Raw genomic sequence first — 26,810 nt, 5'->3', positions numbered from 1 at the left:
AGAAGTGTTGAGAATTTCTATAATAATTCCCTGATATGACATGCACATTTTTCTGCCATTTTCCTCTTTTGTAAAAGCCTTCCTATAAAAAGCCCTATCTGATAGCAATGTCAGCCTGGAGGACAGGCACCAGTAAGTGACAATTAGACTTCAGACAGGCTTACTTCTGTTTTTTTTTTTGTTGTTGTTGTTGTTTGTTTGTTTTATCTTCCAGAATTTACATTCTAATTTAGTGTATTTAATATTCTAAAGCTCGAGGTAGTAGCAAGATTTCAGAAATGAGCCCTTGTCTGAAATGTTATCCAAGTGACCCTGCTGTTATTTTAAAGTCCAGGTGTCAGGAAGCAGTATAGCTAACCACATTGGGTTAGTTTGTGTCAATGGGAACCTGCATTTACTGACACCGACAGCCTCGACTCTTGTAAATATCTCAACAGGAGTAACTTGATAAACCTTTCATCCAATGATGTATTATAGCAAAAACTGTTTGCTTTGACATGTGCAAACTCCATGGTGGGTGGGTAGGCTTTGAAAGTAACTTTCCAAGTTGTTATACAAGGCTGGTGTTTTATTCTTTACAGTCCAACTGGTTTGAATCATAATTCTCTAGCGAAAAATATACTCCTTCTTTCCCATTTTCCCAGAATAACAATGAAACTGTGGTTTTTTTTAAAGTAAAATTTCATGTGTAAATAGTATACTTAGTTCAAATGAACTCTGTATATTTGAAATCATGTTCTTTGTAGTTGTTCAAATTAGGAACTCGGGACAAAATCCACATGGTCATGGTCAGAACAGTCTAAATTATCCACCTCATGGGAAAATACTTTTCGTTTTAGTATTTCTTAAGCTCCTATATATTATTGTCTAAAAGTATTGTAAGAAGTATGCTTACTTCACAAAAACATGCAAACATATCTTCAATCAACTGCTATCCAAAGAAGACCCAAAGTACATACCTTGATTATCCAGAATTAAATTATATAATGCAGTCAATTAACACCATTTAATTATATACTACCATTAAGAAAATATATTTTAAAATTACTTAGAGGTGTTGTTTTTAAAATTATTATTATTTCATAACACATCACTGACTTCCAAGCACATTCTAAGACAGCAAGACCAAGCTCTTGCACCTTCTATAATTTTATCCATCTTGTTGTCTAATTAAAATTGATGAGTAGAAAGCTGATTCTGAGGCAGTAAGATTTCAATCATCCAACTAAAGTTGAATTCATATTTACTGTACAATGCTAAGGCAGGCAATAAAATGGGATATTTATTAAAATTATTTTCAACAAGGATTAACAACACAAACATGATTAATTTCAATTAGCTGGAAACTCCTTGCCTTACGATTCTACGTTAATCAAGATTTTTGATGTACGCCATCCACATTCTCATACAAAAGCTCTCTTATTTGGAAAAAAATAAGATTTTGATGATCTAAAATAGGTTGTACACTCTTCTATGTCAATTCCTATGAAGGAAACAACTATTTAATTGTATTAAAATTGTCCTCTTTCTTAAAACAAGAATTAATGACAAGTCTCCCATCCAAAGCAAATATTCTCTTTAATACAATGGCACTTGCCTGCTCAGAAAAGTTCCAATTTTGTTGCTCTTATTGGTGTCACCAGTGACCACTATTCTAGTTATCTCAACAAACACAGAGTTTTCTCCATTTTCAAAGAAAAATCACTTCCAAGCTGCTTTCAAACACTAGCCCCAAATAAAACTATCCTAAGAGAGTTCCTGAACACAGGAATCCCATATCAACTACAACACTATAAATATCTTCCAAACACTCAGATCAATGTCAGCAATGGTTTGCAATAAATGAGTCCTAGTGAATTCTAATGGAACTCCAAATCCCACTGGCTGTTGATAGACTATCGTCAAATGAAAATCCCATAACATGATTTAAAATAAAGCTATAGGTTTCTGTTGTCCCAGAAGACTGCCTCTTCTTCAGTTATTTTTCTGTAAACAGAATGCTAACACAGACTTACACATCCCCTACTGAACCACCACCAAATCCAAAGCTCACTGGTACTCATATACAGCAAGATCAGATTTTTCTTAAGTAAGAAAAAAAATTTATTTGATTGATGCTGAGAGCTGAACCATGTTTAGACAGGGTCATGACCCCAGGCATCCATTTAATCAAATTTCTCTGCCGCCTCTCCCACTGGAGCCATCACAACAAGAAACTCTCTCAATGAAAAGGGAGGGGAGCAGGGAAGCATACTTCACATCTCACTTTGTTTACATGCTGTTAAGTAATTATTTCACTCTTCCACCCCCACTGGCCATCAACAGACAAGTCACCTCCTTGGAGACTGAAAAGCCTATTCAGCTGTATATAGCTCATTTTTTTTCCCTTCATAGCGAAGCTAACTGCCTAGCTTAAAGACTTCTTTGTGGATACCAAAGTATTCTCTGTCTGTGCTAATGATCTCACTAATTATAAGTGTATTTATCATATAGATGTTCCAGCTTCTCTTTATGTTTCTCCAGCAATCCTTTATGTATAATTTTTCCACCCTCATCACACCACTTCAATCTTTCAGGATGAATACCCCTCCCCATACGCACATACACAGTAAAATCTGTTTTTCCAAGGAATTGTGTCATTGTTTGAGTGATCAAGCAATTTATTATTTTTCAGGAGTTTTCAACAACACTCTGATCTTTAATGCAGCTCTTCTCCAGGGCAAAGAGCATAAATGAGGCATGTAGATAATAGAGAATTACAGTTTGCCTTTATTTAATAGCTTTATCAGTCAGACTACTAGAGACGCAGAAAATGGTAACCTATTCACTCAACCTTTTCAGATTGCTGTCCTAAAAAGCAAGAAGGGAAAGTGGGGGCAAGAAAAAAAGCTTATACTCTTATCTAACTGCAATTCAGGAATTGAAGGTAAATGACTTTAAATCTAGGTATAGGCAGAATCCTCTCAAACCCAAATGGAAGCAGACTACAGAACACATTATGTTTAGAGACTCAAAGCTGAAACGATGTCCCAGGTCTCAAAATCAAAGGTCGTTTTTCTTTTGAACTTTCTTTTTTTGTTGTTTTTTCCAATTTCTGCTTAAGTAAATATATTCAGATCATTTTGTACATCTTGGGAAATGAGAGATAAGTTCAAAAATATTAATGGTTAAAAACAATACTGCATGGGGATTAACTTAATAGATTTCTTAGAATTGTTATTTGAAAAATCAATTTTGAGTACTTTTCCTTATTTTACCTTCAACTTGTACCTCCAGGTTAATGGTCATCTGTGAAAATGAAATTGTTTAAGTGAATGATTCCCCCAATGAGATACTCTTATTATCATATTACATTACTAATAATATGCTCACAAGTACAATACATGCTTCTCTCCCAAAAGTTTAATACATGGCAGACATCTAGACTAAGATTTTTGTTCTCTCAGTCCTTGCACAATATCCACTATCAAAAGGAATATGGTACCCTGCTTGATGCATAGAGATAGATTAAAACGAAAGTTAATATGCTTGGTGTAAATTTAATCATTTTCATGTTTTAGTATGTAGTCATAGTAAATGACATTTCTGATGAGAAGTGAAAAAATAATCTGCTGAGAAATAAAGTAACAAATGAGGAAGAAAAAACAAGTATTGCAATAATAGTAAAAGGTGGTAAATTATAAGGAAGATTGAGAAATACACAAATGCAGAAATGAAAGTTAAAAATACCAACATAATAATTTAATGTGATTTGCAAAGAAAGACTTGTTCCAGATATCCTTTAAAGTCATGGAGATGAATAAAATAATTAACAAGAGAAAATCAAGAATAAGCTTGATATGCCACGAAGATCACTGGGCTGTGTCTCAAAAACTAAGTTCCAATGGCTATTTGAGCTACCAAAAACAAGTAATTTCATTTTCTTAAATTTTCTTTCCTCATCTATAAAATAAGAGAGCAAATTAAATGATTTCTAATGTTTCTTATGTCTCTTAAACCTAATGACAATTCTGAGATAACTGAAACCACAGAAAAGCTTTAATGTTTACAACACTAACTTTTCGTCCTACCTTTTTTCTTGTACTCATGATAGCTTCATTCTGTAACAGGGACAGGGGGAAAATAATCCACCCTTGACACCTTTACCACTATTTAATTTTGTCCCTTATTCAAAAACATTGATCTACCTGGAATTGCCAATCAGTGAAAAATAATAGGAATCTCAATCTAACATTTCTTTTCTCTACAAATTTCTTAAAGCTTAAGGAGAAAGACTGGCCTGAGAATGATGTATGTGTGTCTTGGTGAGAAACAAAGCCAGAGGCAGGTAAAGCACCAGAATCTGCAAGTAATGATAAAAGGGGTATTTATAATTAACAGCTCCTTTCCATTTATGTTTCACTATTCATTTTCTAAAGTGCCCAATATTTCATAGTGACAACTAAAAGAATATTGGGCAGATGTCCTGAGCGAAGAGGAAGTATAAAGAAGTTTTCCAGGTATCTTATTTAGTTTATATCTACTACCAGAGAATGCTTATTTTTAAAAAAAAAATTGTATAATTTTATCCCTCAGGGTGGGTGTAATTACTCAAGTTCAAATCTGTATTTCATTTTCATCCACTTATACAGATTTAAGTGTCTATGATGGTGCCTGGCACACAGTCAAGTCTTGAAAAATATCTGTTAAATGAATGAATACATGAGTAGATGGGTGGATGGATACAAGAACCGATTGATGGTTATTTCCTTCACTTGACGTCTTCATTACATACAAAAGGTAGTGCCACTTGGAATGGTTTTGAACACATCCAACCTGAAATTTACCTCTTTATTACCTAGAATGTAAAAATCCCTTAATAAATAGATTTTTTAACCATATGTTCTCACTTATAAGTGGGAGCAAAACATTGGTTACACATGGACATAAGGATGAGGAAAACAAATACTGGGGGACACAGGAGGGACAAGGAGGGAGAAGGGCAAGAGATGAAAAACTATCTATTGAGTATTATGCTCACTGCCTGAGTGACAGATTCATTCGCACTCCAAACCTCAGCATCACCCAATATACCTTTGTAACAAAACTGCATATATACCCTGCTGAATCCAAAATAAAAGTTAAAAAATTATATATGTGTGTGTGTGTGTGTGTGTGTGTGTGTGTATAATTTTTTAACTTTTACGGAGTCTCACTCTGTCACCCGAACTGGAGTGCAGTGGCACAATCTTGGCTCACTACAACCTCCGCCTCCTGGGTTCAAGCGATTCTCCTGCCTCAGCCCTCCAAGTAGCTGAAATTACAGGTACCTGCCATTATGCCCAGCTAATTTTTTGTAGAGACGGAGTTTCACCATGTTGGCCAGGCTGCTCTCAAACTCCTGACCTCGTGATTCGCCCACCTCAGCCTCCCAAAGTGCTGAGATTACAGGCGTGAGCCACCGTGCCCCGCCAGATATAGATTTTTTTACATGCAAACAAGGGCTACAGATTGCATAATTCTAGGATGTGCCATTTGCATTGTATTCTGTATAAATGGTGACCAGTGGAGAAGTTCAAGGTAGTAGTAGCCTGACAAAGTGAAACATTCAAATTTTTCAAAAGTAATTATTTGCATGCAAACACTTGATAGATGTTTTACATACCATATTTAGTGAAGTCCTCCAGCAACTCATTTAGAGATATATTACTAATCCAAATGAAAAATAAAAAAAATCCTGAGGCTCAGAAAAACTGATTTAACTGATTTACCCAAAATCGCAGCTAGTAGCTGAGCAAGGATCAAACCCATATCTATCTACTCCAAAGCTCCCACTTTTTCTGCTATACTGTACTAGTCTATCTATAAGGCAAAACTCTGTTTACCTTGTTATAATTAAAGAATTTACCTAAATGTAACAACACTCCACAATAACAGCACTTCTAAAGTTGGAAATGTTGTGTGGAAATTTTTACTTCCAGTTCACATTTACAAATTATGCAACAGTGATGAGTAGTAACTGATCTCACTAAAATTGCATCAAGTTGATTGCATAAGCTTTATAATACCAAATGGTGACAATGAAAATTAAATTCAAATATTAAAAATTGACCATTGAAGAAAACGTCATTAAAATAGATTCAAAATTGTTGTTTATATGACCAAAACTTAATTCAATCCTCAATAAAAGCTGAGCCCCCAATATGAATCACATTTCTGCAAGAGCATTTCCAAGGACAATCAGAGTCATCTAACTTGATATTAAAATGTATTAAAAGATCATAAAACTTTTTCCTCTCTCTCTCTCTCTCTCTCTCTCATTCCATCTCTCTTTCACTTCACTCATTTCGCTTGAACTTCTGGTAGAACCTGTGGCATACTCAATTAAGCATGAGCTTGCTGGCAAGTGTATACTGACATGAAAGTCATATGCTTTAGATACCCTTTAGATACCAGATATTCACATAGCAACATTAACATTATATGAGCCTGAAATACAGGTTTGGAGATATTACAGGTTGGGTTTCAGGCCACCACAAGAAAGTAAATATCACAATAAACCAAGTCACAATTTTTTTTTCTTTCCCAGTGCATAGAAAAGTTATGTTTACACTATACTGTAGCCTACTCAGTTTGCAATCACATGATGTCTAAAAAACCATGTACATATCTTTTTATTATTATGATTGTACTTTCAGTTTTAGGGTACATGTGCACAATGTGCAGGTTTGTTACATACGTATCCATGTGCCATGTTGGTGTGCTGCACCCATTAACTTAATCTAAAAATATATTATTGCTAAAAATTGCTAACAATCACCGGAGCCTTTGGCAAGTCCTAATACTTTTGCTGGTGGAGGACCACCAGCTGGTCCTATATGTTGATGGCTTCTGACTGATCAGGGTGAGATCTGCTGAAGGCTTGAAAGGCTGTGACAATTTCTTAAAATAAGACAACAGTAGATCACAAGGTAAGGAGATTGAGACCATCCTGGCTAACATGGTGAAACCCCATTTCTACCAAAAATACAAAAAAATAGCCGGGCGTGGTGGTGGGCGCCTGTAGTCCCAGCTACTTAGGAGGCTGAGGCAGGAGAATGGCATGAACCCGGGAGGCGGAGCTTGCAGTGAGCCGAGATCATGCCACTGCACTCCATCCTGGGCCACAGAACGAGACTCCATCTCAAAAAAAAACAAACAAACAAACAAAAAAGACAACAGTGAGTTTGCCACATCAATTGACTTCTTTCACAAAATATTTCTCTGTAATATGTGATGCTGTTTGATAGCATTTTACCCACAGTAAAACTTTCAAAATTTGAGTCACTCCTCTCAAACTCTATCACTGCTTTATCAACTAAGTTTATATAATATTCTAAATACTTTATTGTCATTTTGGCAATGTTCACAGCATCTTCACCAGGGATAGACTCCATCTCAAGAAACCACTGTCTTTGGTCATCCATAGGAAGGAACTCCCTAGCCATTCAAGTTTTAAAATGAGATTGCAGCAATTCAGTCACATTCAGGCTCCATTTCTAAATCTAGTTCTCTTGCTCTTTCTACCGTTATAGGAGATAGAAAGAAATTATTTGGATAGACAGCATAAAAAGATTCCCTGGCAGAAAACTTTCCATCTAATAAAAAGAAGCTCAGAAATCCCTTTCTAACCTCATGCAGTTCAAAGAAAGCACTTCTAACAAAGAGCAGTCTGGAAGATTTACCCCAGACAATAAAGCTGCTTCATTTTGGGGGCTCGCCTAGGATTAGAAGGCAAATTCATCGGAAAAGTGAGTAAAGGAGCAGACTCTCTACTTTCATTTCCAAGGTTTCCTGTACTCAGTTTTTATTCTCTCAAAGAACTATTTTAAAAACCAAGCATCTGTAGGCTGATTAATGAGCCATGAGGGCTAGCCACTGGTCTTGAAGACTCAGATGTGAGGCTTGCTGGGGAGGACTTAGTCAATCCCCCAGTACCCTCAGGGTGCTAGAAATGTTGGCTCTGTCCAAACAAGTTTCCTTTCATGGAGAACTTTTCCATTGTGCAGGGCTGGAATAGGTCCTGGAGCAACTGAGGATTTCTGACCAGAGCTACACCCTGCTGTTGTCCAAAGGCTCCTAGGCTGACCCTAGCCCCAACCAGCCCCCTATGCCCGACTGGTTGTCAGACATAGGATCTCCAAGCTTTCCTACTGCAAATTTTATTTTCCTCCTTTCCTTTCCGTGGTCACCATATCTCCCATCCCCTCTCTGTACGCAATGCTGCAGGAGTTTTTACAGCCCCGGGAAATAATTCAATTAGGCAGGCTTAGCAACCAGGCATGCAGGTCAAGAGATTGCTGTTTTTGTGACTTTCTACAGACAGGGGGATTTCATGTTCCAGATCTCAAAGACTATTTAACTCCTAATGATAACACTTCCTGGAGTTGAGTAGGAGGTTACTCCCTACCCCAGTGAATGTCTGTCTCTCCACCTAGGCTATTTCTTTTTCCGTGTAAGGAGCCAGCACTGCCCAGTCAAACTGGATAGTGCCTCTATGAGGTGAAGTAACTTTCTCCTGCTAGGAGGTATGCTGTGGGGACAGCTTGCCAAATGTCAGACTTCCCTCTCCATCCTTTGTTTAGAGAGCATATGGAGGCAAAGTTACTGCCTGGTATTTCAAGGCTTACAGCTCCACCTAGTGGAATAGGAATCCTCTCCATGGGGATCCTTCTCTGCCCTTTGCCAAAAGCCTCTCTCTAGCTTTCCAATTCTTCTCCCTTTTACGTCCCACTACTAGAGACCAAATCTTATGCCCCCTCTGCAAGCAGGAGAACTCTGCTTTCAGCAGTGAGGATAAAAATATCCTCTAAAAACAAATTTTAGTCTCAATACTCTCTCCATTAGCAGGAAGGCCACCATTTGACCCTTATGTTTTCTTAAGATACCTATTGTGCCTACAACTAGAATGGCATCTAAATAGAAAGGGGATTTTATGTCTGAAAGTTAACTGGAACCACCACCTAAAAATAAATTCTCTAGTCCAGTCTATAACAGCAGAGTATAAAGCTCAGTCTGGTACACTCCCTCCATTAACAGGCCTTGCTCAAATGCAACAGTACATAATCTCTCCTGAGATTCATCCATCAAGGAGCCATGCAGTTCACACAAGTCATGGAGGTCAAAGGGCAATTACCAGGCAGAGGAATAAGGTCACATAGGCAAGTGTGACTAGCCCCATTGACTTCTTCCTCTGGTCCCATGTTTGAGGGTCATACCTGCAACCATAGGGTGGCAGTTATGGTGCTAGGACCCAGGGACCAAGGAGGGAGAACAGTTGGTGGGGGCACCCCCACTGTCTTCCCCTCCACCCTGGGTCACACTAAAAAGAACAAGGAGACTGAGGGATGCCTCTTATCTTGTCTCTTTTCTAGGATGGGTAGCAAGCCATCTTTGGCCCACACTCCTCCGGAGTGCATTTTGAACTCCTTTGACCCCAAAACTCTAAAGAAAAAGCCACTCATTTTCTTTTGCACAAGGAGACATCTTCTTGCCATGGCCTTCTTACCATCTTGGGAATGAACAAAGCTGGCCTGTGGAAAGGATCCTTAATTTTAATATTATCCAACTATTAGATGAAGCATTGCACAATCGACTCAGCCCTCTTAGCAATCAAATCAGGCAGATCTGTGGAGAGTAGTTCCCCTAAGTCAGAAGAGCAAGATTTGGAGGAACCATTGGAGGTGACTCCTAAGTGCCCCAGTGCTTCCAGTTTCCCTCATCTGGTGCCCCCTCCAACTGCACCATGAGCTCCTCCAGCTCCACCATCTCCAAAGCTCCCCACTGTCCAAGTTTCAATACTACTCCTACAAGAAATGCCAGATGGAAGGGGCACCACTAGGGTACCAGTTCCCTGCTTATTGCAAGACTTTAGACAAATAAAGAAGGATATATGCAGGTTCTCTGATGACCCTGATAAATAAATACAGGCTTTCCAAAATTTAACCCAAGTGTTTAATCTTACATGGAGAGATGCTATGTTGCTTCTAGGCCAAACCCTCACTGCAGCTGAAAAGCAGCCAGCTCTTCAAGCAGCAGAAAAGTTCAGAGATGAACAATATGTCCCTATAGTAGAACAAAAAGGAAAAGGGGAGATAAGGAAGGTGAGGAAATAATGGAAAAACCATTCCCAATAGGTAGAGAGGCTATACTTCTTGACAATCCTGACTGGATGGCTTGTGACCCCATAGATGAATGGAAAAGGAAACACTTTTAAATGTTCATATTAGAGGGCCAAAGGACTAGGACCAAACCTCTTAATTATTCTAAACTGTCCCTGTTGAACCAGAAACCAGATGAAAATCTCCCTGCCTTTTTAGAAAGACCAAGAGAGGTTTTAATAAAACACAACTCCTTGTCTCCCAATTCAGTAAAGAAAAGTTTCATTCCTCAGAAAGTCCCTGATATTGGGAGGAAGTTGCTTACACAGGCCCTGTTTAAAATTCTTTCTAGTTTTTCTCACTCTCAAGTTGAAACTTCGCAGTATGTAAATGACACTCTCCTCTGCGCCTAATAATAACAATATTATTTTTTGGTTGGGACCAAGGAGGTCTCAGGAAGGCACTAAGACCCTCTTCAATTTCTTAGCTGAAAGGAGACATAGGGTTTCAAAATCTAAAGCTCAGCTCTGTCAGACTTCAGTAAAGAACCTAGGTCTAGTCTTATTAGAAGGAACTAGAGTACCAGGTGAGGAGAAGATTAAGCCCATTTCCTTTAACAGTTAAGGGGATTGTTGGGCATTACTGAATTTTTCAGACTGTGAGTACCTGGGTACAGAGAAATGGCTCACCCTTTATACCATCTCATAAGAAAAACTCAAAAGGTTAAAACTCACCCCCTCCCCCATTTGGGAATCTGAGGCTCAAAAAGCCTTTAACCAGCTAAAGCAAGCCTTCCTTAAAACACCAGCCCTCAGTCTTCCCATAGGGAAAGCATTCGGTCTCTATGTGTCAAAAAGGAAGGAAATGGCCCTGGAAGTTTTAGTTGTGGCTTGAGGTCCGGATCAAAAGCCAATGGCTACTTAACCAAGGAACTTAATTTAGTGGCTAAAGTATGGTCAGCCTGCCTCCTGCAAACCACAGTTGCAGTAGTGGTTTTGCTGGTGCCAGAGGCCACTAGGTTAACCATGTGGAATAACTTAACTGTTTACACCCCACACAATATAGCAGGACTGCTGGCCTTTAAGGAAAGGCTTTAGCTAACAGACAGTTGCCTCCTCAATTATCAAGCTTTGCTGCTAAAGGGATCTGCAGTCCAGTTGAAAACCTGCCCTTGCCTGAGCCCAGCCACTTTCTCCCAGAGAAAACTGGAGAAACTAAATGTGATTGTGAACAGGTAGTGGTGCAAATTGGGGGAAAAATGGTAAGAATCACTGTTTACATTCTCTGTAGTGGTTTAATTAATGAAAAAGGATTTTCTTAAAGAGCACTCAGCTTAATTGAAAGTGGATATCCAAGCTATGGGTATATTTTAAAGGCCTTTATGTTTTTCTCTTCATAGATCTAGTTTTCCTGGAAAAGGTTTTTTTCTCAGTCAACTGTATTACTTTTTTTCACTGTTGTCTTGACACTCTTGGTGCATGCATGAAAGACTCTAAAATAACTTCTGGTGGCCAGGGACTCCTAGGGAAAACAGAAAAGGTGCCACAAATCCCATTTTGGAAAAAATCTCTGTTTTACTCATGGAACTCCTGGAATTAGAGGTGAATTAGTACCTCTCAAAATTTGTCTTTGTCTTCTGGCTATGCTTGGTTATTAGGCCCTGGAAACTGTCTTCCTGGCCCTGTTCTTAAAGGGTCTCACCAGCAGCCAATAATCCAATTGGGAAATTAACAAATGAAAAATCTTATAACTACTGGATCTTCTGTTTGTCTGTGTGGTTACATATGTGTTATGTGTGTAATGTCTATTTAAAAAGAGCTCTAATTAATTTTCCTAAGAAAAATAAGCACTTAAATCAAATATTTTTAGAGAAAAGTAAAAGCTGTGGTGCCTTTCAGTTCACACAACTTTAATCTTTAAAAATAAGAACAGTGTTAGGAATTATTGGTAAAATACAAATGTCTTCAAGGTGTAAAAATGTGGTATAAATTACACAGGTCAGATACTAGGTTTGCTAAATGTTTTAAGGTTGTAACTGCTTCTTTGGCCTTTAAAAACTGTCAACTTACCTGCTTCACAATTGGCAAGGCCTAGGAACATATGGAAGTAACCATGACCCTAACTATGCTGAAAGGAGTCAAACGTTATCTGCATCTAGTACATAATTAAAACAACGTATCAGGTTTTACATTGAAGTTAAAAAATGCTCTCGGGAGGCTGAGGCAGGAGAATGGCCTGAACCCGGGAGGCGGAGCTTGCAGTGAGCCGAGATCGTGCCACTGCACTCCAGCCTGGGGGACAGAGAAAGACTCCGTCTCAAAAAAAAAAAAAAAAGTGCTAAGAGCTATGACATGTAATCGAGACTACTGAACATGGATTTGCATACAAGGTGAGTAAAAAAACAGTAAAAGATGCTTTTAGTTAAAGATTATAAGAAGGCATGGACATGTACATTCTGCCTAGAAATAAAGAATTGTCTTAAATTAAATTAAAGTGGAAGGTTTAAGCAAATTGTGAAAAGATTGTAAAAATTAATCTTGCAAAGGAAACTCTGTGTGAACCTATTAACTAAATTCAGAAGGGTATGATATGTTTTTTTTCTGTAAATTCAACTCTGAAATAAAAGCGCAACAAGGTTTTCTTAAAATGACAATCTGCTTTTTAGCAAAACTCGTCAATTATAACAGGTATGTAAAAATCTCACCTTATTGTCAAACTGGTTAAGATTGAATAGAATTGTCTATAAGGTTTCATTAAAAAATAAGGGTTAACATTAATAGCAAATTAATGCAAGGGTAAAATCTAACTTTCTCTCTTGAACATGATTTTCATGTAATAGAAAAGGCTGATGAATGGTTTTTGCTTTTTCAAATTTTTGACTCATCGTTTTGGAAAAATAAGTAACTTACGGTAAACTAAAATTCTATTTCATAATATCAAGTGTTTTAAATTTTGAACATCTTTAACAGGTTTCCCAAAATCAAACTTTAGTCTCGAGGTTGTCTTTCCTGACCCCTAGCTTTTGGGTGCTACAGAGGGCCCCTGGAGCATCCGGAAGAGAGGTAAACAGGATTATTTAACGTGTTTAGGTACATGGAATTGCCAAAATGATGTCTAATGCACTTCAGGTTATATCTCAGAGAATAATATTAAAATATGTTCCAAAACTGTATGGGATGTCTGAGGTTCTAGTGTCGAAATATGTGCTATTAATCACAATTAAGGTTGTTATGTTGGGTTATTGTAAGCCAATGGTAATAATCAAATTTGTCAATCATGCTCTTGATTGTAACCACCCTGGACATTTTGTCATTTACAGACAATTTTTATCTTGTTTTCATCTTGTTCAAAATAAAAAATAGTTCATAATGATCTGTGGAATTTTAATAGGTGCTCTTAAATGCAGGTTTCTGATAACAGAAAAATGTACAGGACTCATAAAAAGCTGAAATGTTTACAAATATCAAGCAGAGTGAGAGTTAATGGAATGGACTGAACTACAGAAAACTAAAGCAATTTTTTGACTTATGCTTGGAACATTGCTGACCCTCAAGGAAACCTGTCTTGAGCTAACTACAGCCTTTAACAACTAAGTAAGGTATACTCCTGTAAACAAGGTTTGAAACATATTTGTTTGCTCTGCCTGGTTCCTCTAGAATTCAGAAACTGGTTGCAAGTATTCTTGACTTTTAACAATATAGTTGTTTGCATCAGTGCAATCCATTTCATTTTGCAACAGGACACAATTGGAAAAATTGGTTGTTTTACCAAGACTTTGACTGAAAGGGCATATTTCCCTTTAAGGAGTCAAGCTTGACTTGCAAAACCAATAAAAGCCCCTTGGGAAACTGGCCTTACACCTTGCCTACACAGCCCCTGTGTAGACAAGTTTCCTAACCTGCAGTGAGTAAAGAATGTCACTTTCTAACAGGCCTAGGAACCCCATGCTCTTGGAACCTCAAGAAAAAAGAAGTTTACCCAATTCACAGGTATTTGAAGGTACAAACCCACGGCTGGGCTTGGCTTTAAAAAGTCCTATCTGAGATTCCTTGTGAAACAGAGTTCCATCAAAGCCAATAAAAAAGGCCTATGTAAAGGTGATCACTCTTTCTGTGCTTTATGCAAATAATCAGGCCAAGTATAAGAATAAAGTTTATTTTGCAAACAGCTCAGTCCTATCATAAGTTGTTTTTAACAAAATTGAGGACTAAAGACAGAAAAATTATCTTCTAAAACTTTTCATAAATCTTCTATTAAATTCTAGTCTCAGTTATTTTTAAGTTTTTGCCTACATTTTAAACTAACCATGCTTATTACTGTGAGCCAACCACAAATCTCCAGCTGTGTCTCAAAGAAAACAAAAAGTGATGGGTAATGTAGAAAATCTTGAACAATGTTCTAGTTCTGGGCAATTATCCTACAAATCCTGCCAGATAATAACCCAGAGGTTTCCTTTTTTTGGAGAAAGTAAGACCAAGGAAGCCGAACAAAGCCAAGCCCCATACACCCACTTACAACAACACAAACCATCTAAATGGTTCACAGGTATCAAACAAACTCTGTTGTCATGGTTATGGCCTATAGTGACCCCGCTAATAATGGTAGTCTTAATACTCACATTCGGACCTTATATTCTTTTTTTTTTTTTTCTGAGATGGAGTCTCACTCTGTTGCACAGGCTGGAGTGCAGTGGTGCAATCTTGGCTCACTGCAACCTCTGCCTCCTGGGTTCAAGCAGTTCTCTGCCTCAGCCTCCCAAGTAGCTGGGATTACAGGCACCCACCACAACACTCTGCTAATTTTTGTGTTTTTAGTAGAGATGGGGTTTCACCATTTTGGCCAGGCTGGTCTTGAACTCCTGACCTTGCGATCCACCTGCCTCAGCCTCCCAAAGTGCTGGGATTACAGGCGTGAGCCACCGGGCCCGGCCTTGGACCCTATATCCTAAACCTCCTTGTAAAGTTTATCTCTTCTCGCCTACAAGCCATCAAGCTTCAGATGGTGCTGCAAATGGAGCCAAAAATGAAAATGCCATTTACATCTACCAGGGACACTGAGATCAACCTCAGGAGGAGCCCTAGCTGCTGTTCCCCACACAACACCTCCCTCCAGCAGGAAGTAGCCAGAAGAAGTCATCACCCAATTCCCCCTAACAGCCGTTAGGTATTCCATTCCTGAGAGGAGAAATACGTTGTAGAAGATAGAAAGAAATTATTTGGGTAGACAGTTCAAGTGAAAAGAGTCCCCTGCAGAAAACTTTCCTTCTAACAAAAAGCATAAATAGCTCCCTTTCTAACCTCATGCAGTTCAAAGAAATCACTTCTCTTCCAGAAAAAGACAGCCTGGAAGATCAGGCTGTAAAACACAGATAAACAACTCAGGCACAAAACTTCACACTCATACAATGAGCCCCAGTAAAAACAGTGGGCCTTAATAAGCACTTTCCTTTCCCCTTAGGCCCACTAAGATAGGGAATCTAGAAGCAGACACAGGGGGGATGCCTGCAGCTGTAAGAAGATGTCTGGGAACAGGCACAGAAACTCTCCCTCTCAGATAAGCAAAAAACAAAAAACAAACAACAACCACCAAAAAAAACAGCACAGAGCAGGACAGACTGAGTCTGCCTACATGATCAAGGAACGGGGTGAGAGCTGATAGAAAACTCTGCTCTAAAAAGATAGCACACCTGGTCCCAACTAAATCTTTGGGCCTTAGGAAGATAAGACATCCCCTCCTCACTAGCCCACTTATAAAATCCCTGACATTTTTACTACAACTTGGCAACCCACTTCGGACCCCTCTCTATGACAGAGAGCAGTTCTTTTCTTTTGCCTATTAAACTCCTGCTCCAATCTCTCTCTCTCTCTCTCTTTCTCTCTCTCTCTCTCTGTGTGTGTGTGTGTGTGTGTGTGTGTGTGTGTGTCCACGACCCTCGATTTCCTTGGCCATGAGAGCAAGAACCTCAGTATTTACTCCAGACAACTAGGCAGCTTCACTACAACATCTGCAGTTACATCTTCCAGTGAAGTCTTTTGAATACCTCAGTCATCCCTGAGGGCTGGAATCAACTTTTTACAAACTCCTATTGATGTTGACCTCCTCCTGCAAGTCAGAAATGTTCTTAATGGCAACTAGAATGGTGAATCCTTTCCTGAAGGTGTTCAGTGGGCTTTTTCCAGATCCATCAGATGAATCACTATCTGTGGCCGCTGTAGCCTTACAAAATGTATTCCTTGGAAAAAGAGACTTGAACATCAAAATTGCTCCTTGATCCATGGGCTGCAGAATGGATGCTATGTTAGCAGGCTTGAAAACAACATGAATCTCATGTACATCTCCATCACAGCTCTTGGGTGACCAGATGCTTTGTCAATGAACAGTAATATATTAAAAGAAATCTTTTTTTGCTGAACAGTAGGTTTCAATAGTGGGCTTAAAATATTCAGTAAACTGTGCTGTAAACAAACGTGCAGTCTGTCATCCAAGTTTTTTGTGCCATTTGCATAGCACAGGCAGAGTAGATTTAGCATATTTTTTAAGGTACTTAAGATTTTCAGAATGGTAAATGAGCATTGGTTTCAACTAAAGTCATCAACTGCATTAGACTCTAACAAAAGAGTCAGCCTGTCTTTTGACGTTTTGAAGCCTGGCATTGACTTCTCTCCAGCTACAAATTTCTAGACAGCATGTTTTCCCCCTATGAGACTGTTTCATCTACATTGAAAATCTGTTGTCTAATGTAACCAAACAACTTTTTAGTAGAGATGGGGTTTCACCATCTTGGCCAGGATGGTCTTGAACTTCTGACCTCGCGATCCACCTGCCTCAGCCTCCCAAAATGCTGGGATTATAGGCGTGAGCCACCATGCCCGGCCTTGGACCCTATATCCTAAACCTCCTTGTAAAATTTATCTCTTCTCGCCTACAAGCCATCAAGCTTCAGATGGTGCTGCAATTATCTTAGCTGGATTCTAAATCAGCACTTGCTGCTTCACCTCGCTCTTTTATATTGTGGAGACAGTTTCTTTCCTTAAATCCTCATGAACTGACTTTGGCTAGCTTCCATCTTTTCTTCTGCAGTGACTTACCTCTCTCAGCCTTCATAGAATTGAAGAGAGGTAGGGCTTTGCTCTGGTTTAGGCTTTGGCTTAAGGGAATGTTGTGGCTGATTTGATCTAGCCAGACCACACAAACTTTCTTCATATCAGCAAAAGCCTGTTTCACTTTCTTATCATCTGTACGTTCACTGATGTAGCACTTTTAACTTTCCTCAAAAATGTTTCCTTTGCGTTCAAGATCTGGATAACTGTTTGGCATAAGAGGCCAAGATTTTTGCCTATCTTAGAGGTTTTCCACAAGCTTCACTAAGCTTACTCATTTCTCACCTCTTTTTTTTCCACACAGAGTCTTGATGTTAACCCAGGTTGGAGTGCAGTGGCACACTCATGGCTCACTGCAGCCTCGACCCCCTGGGCCCAAGTGATCCTCCTATTTCAGCCTCCCTAGCAGCTGGGACTACAGGCATGAACCCATATGCTCAGCTAATTTTTTAATTTTTGTGTAGAGATGAGATTTCGCTATATTTCCGAGGCTGGTCTCAAACTCCTGGACTCAAATGATCCTCTTGCCTAGGCCTCCCAAAGTGCTGTAATTAAATGGGTGAGCTAAGGCACCTGGCCCATTTCTAGGTTTTGATTTAAAGCTAGAGACATGTGATTCTCCCTTTCACTTAAATGCTTACAGGCCATTGTTGGGTCATTAATTGGCCTGGTATTAATACTGTTGTGCCTCAGGGAATAGGGAGGCCCAAGGAGAGGGAGAGAGATTAAGAAATAGCCAAGCAGTAGAACAGTAAGAACACACACGTTTATTAAGTTCACCATTTTACATGGGCATGGTTTGTGGTGCTCGAAATCAATTACAATGAGGACATCAAGGATCACTGATCATAGATCACCATAACAGATATAATAATAATGAAACCATTTGCAGTATTGCAAGAATTACCAAAATGGGACACAGAGGCATAAAGTGAGCACATGCTATAAGAAATATAGTGCTGAAACAATTGCTTAATGTGGGGTTGCCACAACTTGTTAAAAAGGAAATACCTGAGAAGCACAATAAAGTGAAGTCCAATAAAATGAGGTATGTCTTCATACTATCAATCTTCTACTATAATTTTTGAAGTTGCTAATGGATCATATGTTAAAAAAAAGAACAAAAAGAACATAGATATAAATAATAGTGTAAAGACCCACGTATTAAATCATTTAATTCAATAATAACCCTAGGATGCAGGTCTGTAATTGCCCTCAGTTTACAAGTGAGGAAAGTGATGTTTGAAATGGTTAAATTACTGTCCAAGTTTTACAGGTAGTAATAGTAGGACCTGCATTCAAGTTGAGTCGGTGTTTTCTTCGGAGCGCTTACCTATGGCCGCTCAGTTGTTTTGAATTGAGAAATGAAGAAGAAAGTGTCAAGTGGGGTATAATTCATTCCAGGCACCATTCTTTATGTAGTTTCATTTACTTTGAATATGCTCCATCCCAAAACATCTACTTACTATGTATCTGAAACCTCCTGTGCAATGTCATATTAAGGTACAGATCTACTTTTATCCTAAACAGAAACATTGTAACTATTTGTCTTTTAAAAATAAGGAACATTGCGTATTACATTTCAGCTTTTTTAGAACTAGATCTACAAGAATTTTAATGTGAATTTTTAAATTATTATAACTGATAATAGTACAAGTTTTTGGGGTGTAGTGTGATGTTTAAATACATGTATATATTGTATAATAATCATATCATGGTGATTAGCTTATTTCAGTGTTATGATAACATTTCAAGATTCTCTCTTCCAGCTACTTTGAAATATATAGTACATTATTATTAACTGTAGTCACCCTACTGCACAATATAACACCAGAAATTATTCCTCTTATCTAGCAGTATCTTTGTACCAGTTGAACAAATTCTCTCCATTCCCACTCCTCCCCTGCTTCACTAATCTCTAGTAATCACTATTCTACTCTGTACTTCTAGGAGTTCTCTGAGAGGGACAGAACTAATAGAAGAGTTTATTGAGTATTAACTTACACAATCACAAGATCCCACAATAGGCTGTCTGCAAACCGAGGAGCAAGGAGAGCCAGTCCAAGTCCCAAAACTGAAGAACTTGGAGTCCAATATTCAAGGGCGGGGAGCATCCAGCAAGGGAGAAGACGTAGGCTGGGCGGCTAGGCCAGTCACGCCTTTCACGTTTTTCTGCCTGCTTTATATTCACTGGCAGATGATTAGATTCTGCACACCAGAATAAGGGCAGATCTGCCTTCCCCAGCCCACTGACTCAAATGTTAATCACTTTTGGGCAACACCCACACAGACACACCCAGAATTAATACTCTATATTCCTCAATCCAATGAAGTTGACACTCAGTATTAACCATCATAAGTCCACCCCTTGTCAACTTGAACCCATAGACATGTCCTGAGATCATACATAATCTTCAAATGAAGAAAATAGTGAGGTCATAATTACACAACGTAATACAACTATCCTTCATACAACTAAAATGGCACCAATTCCCAACCCAAATACTGTTACATAAAGTTAACAATACTTAAATGCTGATATGGAGTCAATAAATGTTATGTTACATGATAAAGGAAAAGGAAATAAAATCAAGATATTTTCTTAGTACAAGTGTATACATGCACAAACATGTTTTTAACAAAAGAAGGAGGAAATACTCATGATACAGTCCTTGTTTCTGCAGCCAGTACATAATTGTAGCTGGTAATGATGACTACCTTCTTCTACTACCCATTCCGTATTCCTGTTGCCTTCAGCAAGCACCTCAGCAGGTGGTAGTTTTTTTCCTGGTGGAGTGACCTAAACCTTCATTTCTGAAGGGTCTGGATCATTTGTAGTCCTGCCTGGATTGAGCTGTCATGTTTCCCATTGACCTTAATCACAGGGCATGGTAATACTAAAAGACCCCCTAATGGATCTCCTGTATTCCATGCATACTCTTCCTTACCTCTGTTGTGGAGTAGTAGACTGGTTTCATCTTGATAGTCTGCATCAATCACCCCAGCTAACACTGTAACTCTCTTCTTAACCTGTTAACTTAAAGGTAGGAGGAGCCCAAAGTGTCCAGGTGCTGAACTTAACTTCCAGTTCAATGGAATTGTTGTTGTGTCTCCTGGTGGCAGCATTCCTCCCTTTGGAACTAAGACCTCTAGACCAGCAGAACGTAATGTTGCAGGAATATGAAGCAAAAATTTTGCTAGTGGCTCACTAGTGGTGATGGTGAGTGGTGCCACTTCCACTTCCACCCCTTGATTCCTGGACCCATGAATCCTGGCTATGAGAGAAACAGTACCATATATTAGATGGTGATTCAGAGCATACATGGCCTTCTGGAGAACTTTGCCCCAGCCTGACAGAGCATTGTCACCTAGTTGGTGATGCAATTGTGACTTCAAAAGATCATTCCACCGTTCTATCAATCCAGCTGCTTCAGGATGATGGGGAACATGGTAAGACCAGTGAATTCCATAAGCCTGAGCTCAATGCTGCACTTCCTTAGCCATAGAGTGCCTTTGTCAGAGGCAATGCTGTGTGGAATACCATGATTGTGGATAAGGCATTCCATGAGTCCATGGATGGTAGTCTTGGCAGAAGCATTGCATGCAGGATAGGCAAACCCATATCTGGAGTAAGTGTCTATTCCTGTGAGGATAAACCCCTGTCCTTTCCATGATGGAAAGGGTTCAGTATAATCAACCTGCCACCAGGTAGCTGGCTGATTACCCAAAGGAATGGTGCCATATCGAGGGCTTGCTGTTGATCTCTGCTGTTGGAAAACTGAGCACTCAGCAGTGGCCATAGCAAGGTCAGCCCTGGTGAGTGGAAGTTCGTGTTGCTGAGCCCATGCATAACCTTCATCCCTGCCACCATGGCTTCTTTGTTCATGGGCTCATTGGGCGATGATGGGTGGCTGGAAAAAGAGGCTGAGTGGTGTCCAGAGAATGGGTCATCCTATCCACTTGATTATTAAACTCCTCCTCCACTGAGGTCACCTGTTGGTGAGCACTGACATGGGATACAAATATCTTCAGTTTTCGACCACTCAGAGAGGTCCATACACGTACCTCTTTCCTAAATTTCTTTGTCACCAATTTTCCAATCATGCTTTTTCCAAGTCCCTGACCATCCAGCCAAACCATTGGCTACACCTCACGAATCAGTATATAATCGCACATCTGGCTATTTCTCCTTCCATGCAAAGTGCACAACCAGGTGCACTGCTCAAAGTTCTGCCCACTGGGAAGATTTCCCTTCACCTCGGCCCTTCAGGGATGTCCCAGAACTGGGCTGTTGTGCTGCAGCTGTCCACTTTTGGGAGGTGCCTGCATATCGTGCAGAACTATCTGAACCAGGACCTAGTCTTCTCTTCCTCGGTCAACTGATCATAGGGAACTTCACATGAGGCCATTGGTGCAGGCTGGGGGAGAGAAGGCAGAGTGGCTGGAGTGAAGACCATGGGCATTTAAGCTACTTCCTCATGTAATTTACTTGTGCCTCCAGGACCTGCTCAAGCGTGCCCAATCACGTATATACAACTTCCATTTGATGATGGAATGGTGCTGTGCATGACCCACTTTATGGCTAGATGGGTCAGAAAGCACCCAGTTCATGATAAGCAGTACAGGTCACATAGTGACTTGATGACCCATAGTCAAACGTTCAGTTTCCGCCAAAGCCCAGTAACAGGTCAAGAGCTGTCTCTTAAAAGGAGAGTAGTTATCTGCAGAAGATGACAGGGTCTTGCTCCAAAATCCGAGAGGCCTTTGCTGTGATTCCCCTATGGGAGCCTGCCAGGGGCTCCAAACAGCATCCCTATGTGACACTGAAACCTCAAGCACCATTGGATCTGCTAGGTCATATGTGCCAAGTGGCAGACAGCTTGCACAGCAGCCTGGACCTGCAGAGCCTTCTTCTGTTATGGACCCCACCCAAAACTGGCAGCCTTTGGGGGTCACTGGGTAAATGGGCTGGAGTAACACACCCAAATGAGGAATGTATTGCCTCCAAAATCGAAATAAGCCTACTAGGCATTGTGCCTCTTTCTTGGTTGTAGGAGGGTCAAATACAGCAATTTATTCTCTACTTTAGAATATCTCAACAGGCCTTAAACCACAGAACCCCTAGAAATTTTACTGAGGTAGATTGTCCCTCAATTTTAGTCAGATTTATTTCCCATCCTCTGGCATGCAAATGTCTCCAATGTGTTTACTACTTCTTGCTCACTGGATCCCATCAGCATAATGTCATTAATGTAATGGACCAGTGTGATATCTTGTGGAAGCAAAAAGGGACTAAGGGCTCTCCAAAAAGATTATGACAGAAAGACGGAGAGTAGATATACCCTTGCAGTAGGACAGTAAAGGTATATTGCTGTCCTTGCCAGCTGAAGGCAAATTGCTTCTGGTGGGGCTTATAAACAGGAATGGAGAAAAAGGCATTTGTACAGTCAATGGTTGCATACCAGGTACCAGGAGATGTGTCATTTTGCTCAAGCAATCAAACCACATCTGGTACAGCAGCTGCAATTGTAGTCACCACTTGGTTAAGATTACAGTAATCCACTGTCATTCTCCAAGATCCATCTGTCTTCTGCACAGGCCAAATGGGAGAATTTAACAGGGATGTAGTGGGAATCACCACCTCTGTGTCTTTCAAGTCCTTGATGGTGGCACTAATCTTCGCAATCCCTCCAGGGATGTGATATTGTTTTTGATTTATAATTTTCTAGGTAGAGGCAGCTCTAATGGCTTCCATTTGGTGTTTCCCACCATAATTAGCCCTCAACCTACCAGTCAGGGAGCCAATGTGGGGGTTCTGCCAGCTGTTAAGTATGTCTATGCCAATTATGCATTCTGGCACTGGGTGAATGACAACAGGATGAGTCCAGTGACTCACTGGACCCACTGTTAGACCTGAGCTAAAACTCCATTAATTACATGACCTCCATAAGCCCCTACTTTAACTGAAGGACAACATTGACATTATGAGTTGCCTGGAATTAACATCAGCTCAGAGCCAGTATCCACTAGTCCCCGAACATCTGATCATTTCCCTTTTCCCAGTGCACAGTTACCCTGGTAAAAGGCCAGTGGTCTCCTTGAGGAAAGATGGGTGAAAGATTCACTACATAAATTGTTGGTAATGTAGTGTGGTCCTTCCTCAAGGGGACCCAGCCTCCCCTTCATTCAAGAGGTTCTGGTTCTGTAAACTGGCTCAAGTCTGGAAATTGATTAAGGGGCCATGATTCTGTTTTTATAATTCAAGTTAGTATTTTGTCCATTCAACCTACAAGTTTTCTGTTTGTATAATTTAAGTGGGAATGCAGTAAGCTTCCTATCAATTTCACTTCTAGGGATACTGTGATTAATTAGCCAATGCCAGAGCTCTACACGATTGCTACTTTGCCTCTTTTGTCCATTATGGTAGCTATACCCACCTTGCCTTTGACAGTTGAGTGCTGCCACTTGGCCTCTGCCACCTAAGGATCCAATTATTCCCATTGTATTTAAATTTTGTAGCTGAGTAATTGTGGTTCCCACCTTTAGGGAACCTAATATGCAGAAAAGAACAACTATAGGGCTCTTCAAAGATGCAAGCACTACTCTCATAAATCTATTTCACAAGGCATGGGTCAAGGGTATATCTTCTGGACCCTCCCAGCTGGGATGAGTAGGTCTAAAGTGACTAATCTAATCTATGATCCCAATCTTCCTAAGCCTTTGGATTCCTTCATCTACATTAAACCAAGGGAGATCAGGCATTTCCAGCTCACTCACGGTGGGCCATCTTTTAATCCATATTTCAGCTAACCAAGCAAGTAAACTATTAAAACCTTTTTTTAACTCCCTGAGCCGCAAAATTAAATGCAGTGTCCCTACTTAGTGGACCCAAATCAATAAATTCCACCTGATCCAAGTCTATGTTGCTTCCACCATTATCCCATGCCCTTTGTATCCATTCCCATTCCTGTTCTCCAGATTGCTGTTTATATAATTTAGAGAACTCAGACAGTTGTTTTCAAGTGTAGCACACCTCCTCAGGGGTCACACTTTCAACCTCACCTCTAGGGGCCCATCATGACTTTAGTCTAGTGATAGGTCTAGAAGCAAACAGAGGTGTTGGGGGTGGCTTCTGAGGAGAATCAACATTATCCTGCCTGGCAACTGCCTCACTGGAGGCCATCACTGTTGCCTCAGGCAGTGCAGGGTTTATCTCCTCAGACAAAGGTGGAAAGGCTGATGGCATCATGGGTCAGGGAGGGGATGTTGCCACTACTGGGGATGGGAAAGCTGTTCCTTCTGGCAAAAAAGATTCATCAGAATTTACAAACACAGTGTCCCCAGCTTCATCAGGGTCTTCTCACACATCCCCATTCCAAGTTGCAGGGTCCCATTATTTTCCAATAAATGCCCTCACTTTAACAGTAGACACCTGGCAAGGAAGTCCATGCATCTTTCATTGCAGGTCAGCCACTTTCATGATAAGAACTTGTCTCTGTTTTTCTACAATGTCAGCTCTTTCTCAGTAGGAGATAAGACTCTCACTCAGGGCAATCTTAGCAGATTTGAGGCTCAGTATCTGCTTCTGAAGCCAGGAGACAGAATCCCTGAGTTCATCATTTTCTTTCATCATTTTGTCCACTGAACTTCGGAGCAACCAACCAGATTCATTATGTTCCTTGGTTCTCCATATATGGCCAACAGTATTATGTATAGAGTCACTAAACTCCTTGTCTTTAATGAGCAGTGAATCAGGAGTGTCAAATGCATTTATTTTGCATAACTCTCTAAATAGTCCATGCCAAGGAATATCGGCGTTCTCCATACTATTAGAAGTAGAGTCTTTAGCATTTTTAGGTCTACTCATATTAAGCAGCCAACTTCAGAAACCCCAAAACCAAGGAAAAAACTTCATCATTTATATTATGTTCCTCTAGAATCACCCCACTTCTGGTACCAAAATCTTTATTAGTCAAGGTTCTCTGGGAGGGACAGAACTAATAGGACATATATATGAGTTTATTGAGTATTAATTTACATAATCACAAGGTCCCACAATAGGCTGTCTGCAAGCTGAGGAGCAAGTGGAGCCAGTCCAAGTTGCAAAATTGAAGAACTTGGAGTCCAACGTTTGAGAGAAGGAAGCATCCAGCACAAGAGACACATGTAGGTTAGGAGGCTAGGGTCACCTTGCCTTTTCATGTTTTTCTGCCTGCTTTGTATTTCCTGGAAGCTGATTAGATTTTGCCCACCAGATTAAGGCTGGATTTGCCTTCCCCAGCCCACTAACTCAAATGTTAATCTCTTTTGGGCAACACCCACACAGAAACACCCAGGATTAATACTCTGTATCCCTCAATCCAATCAAGTTGACACTCAGTATTAACCATCACAGACATCAACTTATTTAGGTTTCACATATGAGTAAGATGATGTGATATTTGTCCTTTGGTGCCTGGCTTATTTTACCTAACATAACGTCCTCCAGATTTATCCATGTTGCTGCAAATAACAGGATTTCATTCTTTTTTGTAGCTGAATAACATTCCATTGTTTATAAATACTACATTTTCTTTAGCTATTCATCTTTTGATGGACATTTAGGTTGATTTCATATCTTGGCTAATGCAATAGCACTGGAATAGAGACGGGGGTATGGGTATCTCTTTGACAAATTAATTTCAATTTCTTTGGATATATATTCAGCAGTAGGATTGTTGAATTATATGTAGTTCTACTTTTCGTTTTTGAGAAACCTCCATAGTATTTCCCATATGACTATACTAATTTACATTCCCACCAACAGTGTATAAGAGTTCCCTTTTAACTGTATCATTGCCAGCATTTGTTAGTTTTTTGTCTTTTTGACGATAGCCATTCTAACTGGTTTGAGATGACATCTCATTGTGGTTTTGATTTGCATTTCGCTGATGATGAGTGATGTTGAAAATTTTGTCATATACCTGCTGGTTATTTGTCATTTGTATATCTTCCTTTGAGAAATGTCTATTCAGGTCTTTTGCCTATTTTTAAATCAGATTATTTAGGGGTTTTTTTCTGCTATCGAGTTGTTTGATTTTGTTATATATATTCCTGATATCGACCCCTTGTCAGATGCATTGTTTATAAATATTTTCTCCCATTCTATATGTTGTCTCTTCACTCTGTTAATTATTTCCTTTGCTATGCAGAAGCATTTTAGTTTGATGAAATCCCACTTGTCTATTTTTGCATTAGTAGTCTATAATTTGGGGTCTTACTCAAAAAATCCTTGCCCTGAACAATATCATGAAGCATTTCTCCTGTGCTTATTCTTTTAGTAGTTCTACAGTTTCGAGCCTTACATTTGAGTCTTTAATCCATTTTGAGTTTATTTTTTTTCTAGGCAAGAACTTTAATGAATTGAACTGTTATTGACAACATCAAAAAACAGTGTAATATATACAAAATTATCATTTTATATCAGGAGAAAATTTCACATGTTGTCAACAGTACACATCTGGCTGACTGCTAAGGGGCTGGCATAGCACATACACCCATGACAGGCCAACTGGGACATTGGTGAACATGCTTGTGCCTCACTACAAATTCC

General features: G+C 39.6%; 1 protein-coding gene across 1 annotated transcript in view; it reads right to left on the bottom strand.

Annotated features, from left to right (window-relative positions):
• DACH2 (dachshund family transcription factor 2) overlaps positions 1–26,810 on the bottom strand; it is a 688,870-nt gene that overhangs the window by 495,783 nt on the left and 166,277 nt on the right. The window lies entirely within an intron of this gene.

Source organism: Symphalangus syndactylus, chromosome X (assembly GCF_028878055.3).
Source record: "Symphalangus syndactylus isolate Jambi chromosome X, NHGRI_mSymSyn1-v2.1_pri, whole genome shotgun sequence".
NCBI lineage: Eukaryota > Metazoa > Chordata > Mammalia > Primates > Hylobatidae > Symphalangus > Symphalangus syndactylus.
This window is presented reverse-complemented; position numbering and strand designations above follow the sequence as displayed.